Here is an 8,616-nt window from a genome sequence, read left to right as displayed (position 1 = left end):
TTAGTCATTACTTTTTAAATTACTTCTTAAATCTTTTGAGTCTGCCATGCCATATTTTAACCTAAAATAGTATTCTGATACACTACACCCGTGGAATTTTATGGAAAAATTATGATGACTTAGTATTCATTGAACAGATAAATAGCTTGATATTTTTTTTTCCTGAAAGATTCACTGTTTCCATAGAAGAATATTTCTGAGAGAATTGATTCATCTTTCCCAAAGAAGGTACAGCAATATCTGGTGTCCCATATACTCCTGCATTGCATGACTTTGACATTTTTTTCCTGTGAGAGATGAGCTCAATTTGTCTACTCTTGACTGTGGATGGTCCTAAGTAACTAAGGGAATGCTGAACCACTGAATAAGATGTCTGACTACCAGACCCGCCATGCTGAGAGGGAGTCCCAGCTAGTTTCTACAGAAAGATCCCCTGGCGAGGCCCTGAGGCCACATGGAGAGACGGAGATGCTCATGTAGCCCGCAGTTATTCTAGCACCAGTCACTTTGTGACTGCAAATATTTGTGCTCCCATGTTTGCATACTTGTGGATATCTACATATGCTCTGGTATTTGGGTATGTGTGAGTCTGAGCCCTGCTCAGACTGCTGTAAGTAAGACCCAGGGTTCTGGGGGAATATGTTAACCAGGAAAAAATGAAAAAAAAAAAAAAAAAAACCTGGAACATCCTCTGGTTGTAACTCGCAAATTTGTTTCTCTAGAGGTAACATGGGAAGGAAGCATGAGTACTCCGAGCAATCTCAAAACAAAGTACAGGATATATTTGCTATATGAGTCATCCCAGTGTGTCATAGACATTCTGAGGATATGAATATGTTTTACAAATCTCTAATATTTATAAAACATGCACAAATAATTTAATTGGCATGTTCACATTTACATTTAGCAATATCAGTTGAATCACAATATGAGATAAGATTACTGCTCCCACACTGTGTAAATATATAAATGCATATTTATGTACACAAAAATACTTAGAAGATCCTAAAGTTTGACTGCAGTATGAAGAGTTGTGAAAGACAGGGTAATGATCATCTGAAATTTTAATATGTAACAAACAAGATTTTAATCCATGTATGCTTTCAGGAATATTATTGCTTTGAGGTATAGCTACATTAACTTATTGTTTCTTCTAACTTAATATCCCCAGATCTTTTAGAGTGATAAGTAATTAATATTTATTTGTAGTTTCATGTGGTTCCTTATTCTTTGGCATGCTTCTCATTTAAGGTTTTGTAGTAATCCAGAGAAAGTGAATTACAGTGTTTTCTTAAATTTCTGTACATTTTATTAATATGGATGTTAATGTGAACATGCAGAAGCTTCCTTGTGTATGTGAATAGACTTTTCTAAGAGAGTTTGAGGGACTTGGGAATCCATTCATAGACAGCAATGTCAAAGGGTTCCTTCCTCACAAAGAATAAGTTCTTATCTAAAATGGCTTATTGAAAAGATTAAAAGGCATTTCCCTTACATTCTATTACTTGTGCTCACTTCATGCATTCTAAACTTAAGAGGCACTTCCTGACCAGAGTCCTCTCTGTCAGCAAATTTGGTGCCAGCTGAATTTTGGCATAGATTTCTTTTGCGAAATTTCCAATGAATGCAAATATTTACTTCCTATTTTGATTTATAGCCATAAAAGTTATAGGAATCAATTGTAGCAGCATCCTTAAATGCAAATAGAAAGAAAGGCATAGGAAGAGTAAGGAAAGATAAAGTGGGAGAAAGAACGAACACATTGAAAAAATGACACCATGATTATCACAGTAAAAGAGGCCAGGTGAGGAAAATTAGGAAAAAGGCAGAGGCCAATGTGACACCATATTTAAAATAATTTAATTTGTTTACTTCTGTGACTTTGCCACAACAGAGAAAAGTACCCTATTTTATTCTTTTATTTCTTGCACATTTTCTTCTCAATAATTATTACTCCTATTTCACCTTAGAGAAATGTATTCTCTTAGACTAATTGAGTAACCAGGGAAATAATGTTTCTGAAATTTAGTTCAAACTTTTTTTCAACACATACAAATAAAAAGACAGTTCATGCTTTTCAAATAAAATCCTCTATAATATAATATATGGGTGATCGATATATATGATGAATATACATATATGTACATATTTATCTCATATTAATAGTGACTGGTGATTTTAATCTTAGTAATTATATCTTCATGCATTCATTTAGAATTTTGTAGCTAAGAGTATTTTCACATGTATTATCTCATGTAAGATAAAGCAATTCAATTAATTTTGTTCACTAATCATATTTATGAAATACAAAACAACTCATTTCATGGTTGTACACTAACAAGGATGCACTAGTGACCAAGCACTCAGTAATCCTGGCTTGGCCTTACCTAGGAAGTGAAACTTATCCCATCTAACTCCCACTGACTGTAGAAGTAGCATTAGGAGAAGATGAAGGGCCAGGGTGGTGGCCAGAGCTGGGTCTTCCTTGAGGTCAGGCACCCATCTCCGTCAACCTAGAGGTTATGTGTCATGAGATTCCCAGCTTGGAGGAACTCAAAACCCCCTCCAGATCTTGGTCTGACTCAGGGTCTTGCAGAACTTGACAGCAGATTGATTCCCAGAGAGCTGTCCAAGAACATGTTTTCCCCCATTTAAGTCATCTATTCTTGCACAGTTTGTGAAATACACAGAATTAGATTGCACATCTCAAAGTATTTTTTGATACGGCAAGTATTGCTGCATTATATATACATATATGGCACACACGCACACACACACACACACACACACACACACTCACACTCACACACATAAAATCTCCTCTTGAAAAATCTGTGAACCCAAAACCCAGGAGAAAGAGAGACAGATGGAGATTTGGCTTATTTGCAGATGTTTCTTCATCTTCCTGAAGACCAAGACATTTTTAGTATGAAATATATGCTCTAGTGCATTTTTAATGTTGAAAAAAGATTATATGATTTGCCCAGTACTGACTTGATAGTTCTAGTGGTTGGAAAGGTGCAGGAGGAGGTCTCTTAATCACCATATTAGCACTAAAGATCCCCCAGAGGATCACCCTACCTCTAGCCAACCCCATCCTTCATCATGGAGATCATAAAACTGAGTAATGTTATCATCATGTAGACTTTCAGAGGAGCTTCTATCAAATCATGATAGCAGATGCATTTTCACATTTTTAAGATGCTTCTTGGCAACCATATTGTACAACAGGTGTGGCTGTTATAAACATGATAATTAACTTTGGTCAATTATTTTAAATTCTAGAAGATCTATTCCATTTTTAATTATAAAGTCATTTTTATTTTGTAGTTATATAACCATAGAATTGAAAGCCAGGAAACAGGAGCAAACCTCACAACTTCACAACCCTACAAAGAAAACTACATATTAATCCAGAAAAGTTTTATCTGCACATTTTTTGTTAAAATATAAATGCATACCAATTGGTATAGCACAGATCTCAGTAGGGGACTCCAGCCATTGCTAAGCTCTCATTCTGTCAGGTCTGTGAAGCACAGTGTCTTCCTAGAATTTCTATGCTAAGACCTTGTACCAATGCACAATGCAGTTCACTTAGCTGTCAACCCAGACAGGAAACTCAAATGTTCTGCCAACTTCCTGCCTCCTCTCTTCCCCAAACACATGCCATCAAGTACAAAGACATCTACTTTCATACATCTGGTATTTGGGAATCATGCTATTTTGTTAACTACCCAAATTGAGGGTCTTTAAAGATAAGATTTAAAGCACTAAGATCAGAAGTATTGTAGCTGCATAATTATTTAAAGAATTTACCATAGCTTACTTTGTTTGATATTTGGATTCCTGACTTTTTTATATGGATTTTTTTATGCCTGCAAATTCAAACACTTTCTTTCTTTCTCTCCTCCTCCCTTTCTTTCTCCCTCCCTCTTTTCCTTTCTTCCTTCCTTTTATCCTTCCCGCTTCTTTAATAAAAGCAATACATGCCTTCATTTATTAGTAAGTCTGTATTATTTCTTTCAGAGTCTCTACTTGAATATTTCCTTGAAGGTTTTTTTTTTTGTTTTGTTTTGTTTTGTTTTTAATTTTTAAATTTGTTTTAATTAGTTACATGTGAAAGAGTGCACTTTGATATTATATGGAGTATAATTTCTCATTCTTCTGGTTATACATGATGTAGAATCCACCTGTTATACACACATAGGATAATAATGTCTGATTCATTCTACTCTCTTTCCTAACCCCTCCCCTCACTTCACTCACCTCTACCTAATCTAAAGTAGCTCTACTCTTTCTTAGGTTTCACCTCATTGTGAATTAGCATCCACATATCAGAGAAAACATTCAGCATTTGGTTTTTCAGGAATGACTTATTTGGTTTAGCATGATATTCTGCAGCTCCATCCATTTACTAGCAAATGCCATAATTTCATTCTTCTTTAATGCTGAAAAATAAATATTCCATCGTGTATACATACCACGTTTTTAATCCATTCATCTGTTGAAAGGCACCTAGGTTGGTTCCATAGTTTAGCTGTTGTGAATTGAGCTGCTATAAACATTGACATGGCTGCATCACTGTTATATGCTGATTTTAAGTCATTTGAGTGTAAACCTAGGAGTGAGAGAGCTTGGTCAAATAGTGGTTCCATTCCAAATTTTCTGAGGAATCTCCACACTGCTTTCCATAATGGTTGCACCAATTTGCATTCTCACCAGCAATGTATGAGTGTACCTTTTCCCCCACATTGTCACCAACATTTATTGTTGTTTGTATTCTTGATTATTGCCATTCTAACTGGGGTGAGATGAAATCTCACTGTAGTTTTGATTTGCATTTCTCTAATTGCTAAAGATGTTGAATATTTTTTTCATTTATTTGTTGATCCATTGTATTTCTTCTTCTGTGAAGTGTATGTTCAGTTCCTTAGCCCACTTATTGATTGGGCTATTTGTTAATTCCCTACTCGAATCTGACCCAATTCTGCTACGCAGTTGAATCTTAAGTTTTTTTTTTTTTTTTTTAAGCCTTTCATTCTTAGGTTATATCCATGATTTCCTGAACTCCCATTTACTCTTTAGTTTTTGAAAGTCTTGTTTTGTTGTTTTTGTACTGATTCTTTCAGGATTAGTCTACAGATGGTGTACACCAAAGGAGACCTACAGGTGACCCTGTAGCAAACTCTGGTTTGTTGGATTTGGGTTACCTAAGGTTTTCTTGACTGACTTCTTTTAAGAAGGTGTGTACTTCCTTTTTTTTCCTCCAGGCTCTACCAACTTTCTTTGCTTTCTATAGACTGGTTTCATATTTTAATGATATTGTCATAGGTGTGTCCATTTACAATATCACTTCTTACCTTCTCAAATGATTCATATTGAGATTACAGAACCCTAGATTCAGTGTCTTCCCCTCAAAAGGTTGACACAAGTGTCTGCTGACTTCCGGCACTCCTTCACTGTTACTAATGAGAAACCAGAACCTGATGTCAGTCTGTTTCCTTTTGTAAGTAATGCAAATTTCACTATCTCTCTAGTAGCTTTCCACTATCCCTGTGGTAATCTTTATCCATGGTGAGATAAAATTCTAGAAGTTCTCTCTCTTTGTGTCTGTCATTTTTCATTATTGAATCAGCATAGTTTAATCTAAAGACACTACTTTTCTTCAGATCCAGAAAATTCTACTGTATTTTGTTAGTTTTTCCCTCATTTCCCTGGGTCCATGAATCTTTGTACTGCATTCATACTAACTTATTTATTGACATAGTCTCTCATCACATATTTTGAATTTATTTTTCTTTTGTACAAAGTTTGAGAGATTTGACTATTTATTCAATCTCTTCAATGAAATTTTACTTTTTCTATTTCTGAAATATATTTTATTAAAAATTCCAAAATTTCAATAGAAAATTTCTCCAGATTCATGTGAAAGAGGCTTAGGTATGAAACAAAGCTGAAATAAAGTGAAAACCATTGACTGTTCTTGTGACCTCAGAGAACTGAGGTCACAAGACAAACTGTAGTCATAGAAAAATGAAGAGACAGACAGGTCACAACTTACAAGGGTTAAGATAACTTCTGAACTAGAACTGAGGTGGGAAATCTGAATGATAGTTGATGAATTTCTGAAAGTTTATTGTGAGTGAGTATGTGAGACAGAAACTCCAGGGCTCTGGGGAGCCCTCACACTTTCCTGAATTTTGTTTCTAGGAACCTTACCAGTAAAGATGAGAGAACGCATCCCATCAACACTATGTCTGGAAAGAGAGGGGGAAATAGCCATTTTGAAATATGCCCAAGCATCCTGTTCTTCACAATGATGCTCTCAGGTAAAACTATTTTAGCAGAACCTAAACTATTGCTGTTTTAGCAGGGACCAAGCTACCTGGGGGAAGAAAAACACTCAACTCCAGCTCCTTCTAGTCTTCCTGTCTAACTTAAGAGGTGGAGAGACTTAAAATCATTTGTGAAGATCTCAGCCCAGGGACACAAGCTCACTAAAAACTGAAACCCCATCATAGGACTACCTGCTATCTTACCACCACATCAACAGAGCTCTTATATGATAACAGAAGGACAAAACAAAAAGAATTGGGAATCTCAGGTACTAATTAATAGGAAGTTTTGCAGAAAACCCAAAGACAGCAGGAAGATAAAACCAAGAACACCAGAGGAAATTTAAGCCTCTGATGCAATTATAGCAAATAGTAAACAGACTAAACCCTTAGCCGGAGAAGCAAAAAATCTTCACTGTGTTAGGGCCTACTTTGTTTAATTCCTTTAACTCAGTACATCATGTGCAAGCCAGAACAGACAAAAGGAGACAGAACAGATGTTTGAGGAGACAGAACAAGCATCAGTACAAGATAGAGAAATGGCAGAGATACTGAAAATTTTAGAACTAAAATTTAACAACTCTGACTAATATGCAAAGAAATCTAAATGAAGAAGGGGGCAAATGCAAGACAGATAGCAAGAGATGGATATTATAAGAAAGAAACTGAGGAAAATGCTAGAAATCAAAAGTACCACAACAAGAATGAAGAGCGTCATCGATGAACTTTTATCTTTTTTTTATTTCTGTTTAATTTTTTTAAAAATTACGTCCATTTATTTTTAACATTAGAGATACAGGTTGTCTTTACAGTTTTATTTTTGTTTACACATTTGTTTAAAATCAGTGAATTTCTAGGCCAGGTTCAGGGAACCCAAGGGTCTTTATAAGTACTTTATATTGTCTAGAACTAAGGTATGCTGCAAACATAGTCAGAAGTAAAATGGGAAATAACATCTTTCTGAAGATAGGCTTGGAAATTCTCATCCAGTAAACTAGGGTGTTTCCATTCTCTGGTGGCAGGGCTGATTGATACCTGGCTGCTAGGCCACCATTTACAGGAATAACCAAGAAAACAGGGTACAGTCCTCCTGAAACAAAACCAAGACCACTCCGTGTCACGATACAGGTTTCACAATGCAGTTCACCTGTACTCAAAGGTAGACTTACAAAACCTTTGAAAGATGCATTTGCTGTCAAAAATGGGAGCCCTGCCATTGGTAAGCCAGCAGCTATTTGGGACTGTGTCACATGTAAGATGAACTGAAAAATACTGTTTGCTATTAGGCCACAGAATACAGCACTAAGTCCAATATATGTGGATCCATGTTCAAGTAAATTCCTTTCTGCTTCTGGTAGTAGTTCAATTTTTCTGGCTATGATATCAAAAATTGAGTTTTCCCTGATGGTATTAACGTGGTTTATGGTTTTCCATCTTGACTGTTGCTCCCTCCCAGCAGCTGGTGTTTCTCCAGTTCTTCCTCCAACACAACGGGGTTTTAAGCTACAACCTTTACTCTGCTACTCCTGGTGTAGCCATTTCCCACTGACCAAGCTTTTTTATTATTATTATTTTTTTTTTTTTTTTTGAGATGCTGGGGACTGAACTCAGGGCTTTGCACATGTGAGGCAAGCACTCTGCTCACTGAGTTACATTCCCAGCCCTGGACTTTTAAACAAACTGGAAATAGCTGAGAAAAGTATTAGTGAACTTGATGAAATATTAAAAATTAAAATTAAATTAAATTTTCTTCTTTTTTTAGTTATATATATATATATACACATATATACATATATATAAAACAATATATATATATTTTATATGTATATATAAAACAATAGGATTCATTTTGACATAATTATAAAACGTGGAATATTTGTTCTAATTCAGTCCCTAGTACTTTGTGTTTCCTTCTCCTCCTACCTCCACCTGTTTCCTTCCCTCTGTTCTACTGATCTTTCTGTTTACTTATAGTTGTTTTATTAGTGTCTTAGGCATGCACATGATGGTGAGATTTGTTGTGGTATATTCGTGTATATACATAGGAAAGGTAGGTCAAGAAAATAATGAAAAAAATACCAGAAAATAATCAAGAAATGTGTGACAATTCCAAAAATGTGTAACATAAGCATAAGGGGAAATTCCAAAAGCAGCAAAACAATCAAAACAAGGAACAGAAGAAACATTTGAAACAATAATGACTGAGAATTTTTCAACATTAATGATAGGTACCAAACCATAGATCCAGGAAGTTCAGAGAACCATAATCGACATACATCTA

General features: G+C 35.4%; 1 pseudogene; it reads right to left on the bottom strand.

Moving 5' to 3' along the window:
- Positions 1–7,177: 7,177 nt before the first annotated feature.
- LOC124961473 (transmembrane protein 126A-like) lies at positions 7,178–7,769 on the bottom strand (annotated as a pseudogene).
- Between the last annotated feature and the right edge of the window lie 847 nt (positions 7,770–8,616).

The sequence above is a fragment of the Sciurus carolinensis genome, chromosome 12, assembly GCF_902686445.1.
Source record: "Sciurus carolinensis chromosome 12, mSciCar1.2, whole genome shotgun sequence".
NCBI lineage: Eukaryota > Metazoa > Chordata > Mammalia > Rodentia > Sciuridae > Sciurus > Sciurus carolinensis.
Note: the sequence above shows the minus strand (reverse complement) of the source record. Positions and strands in the feature narration are given on the sequence as shown.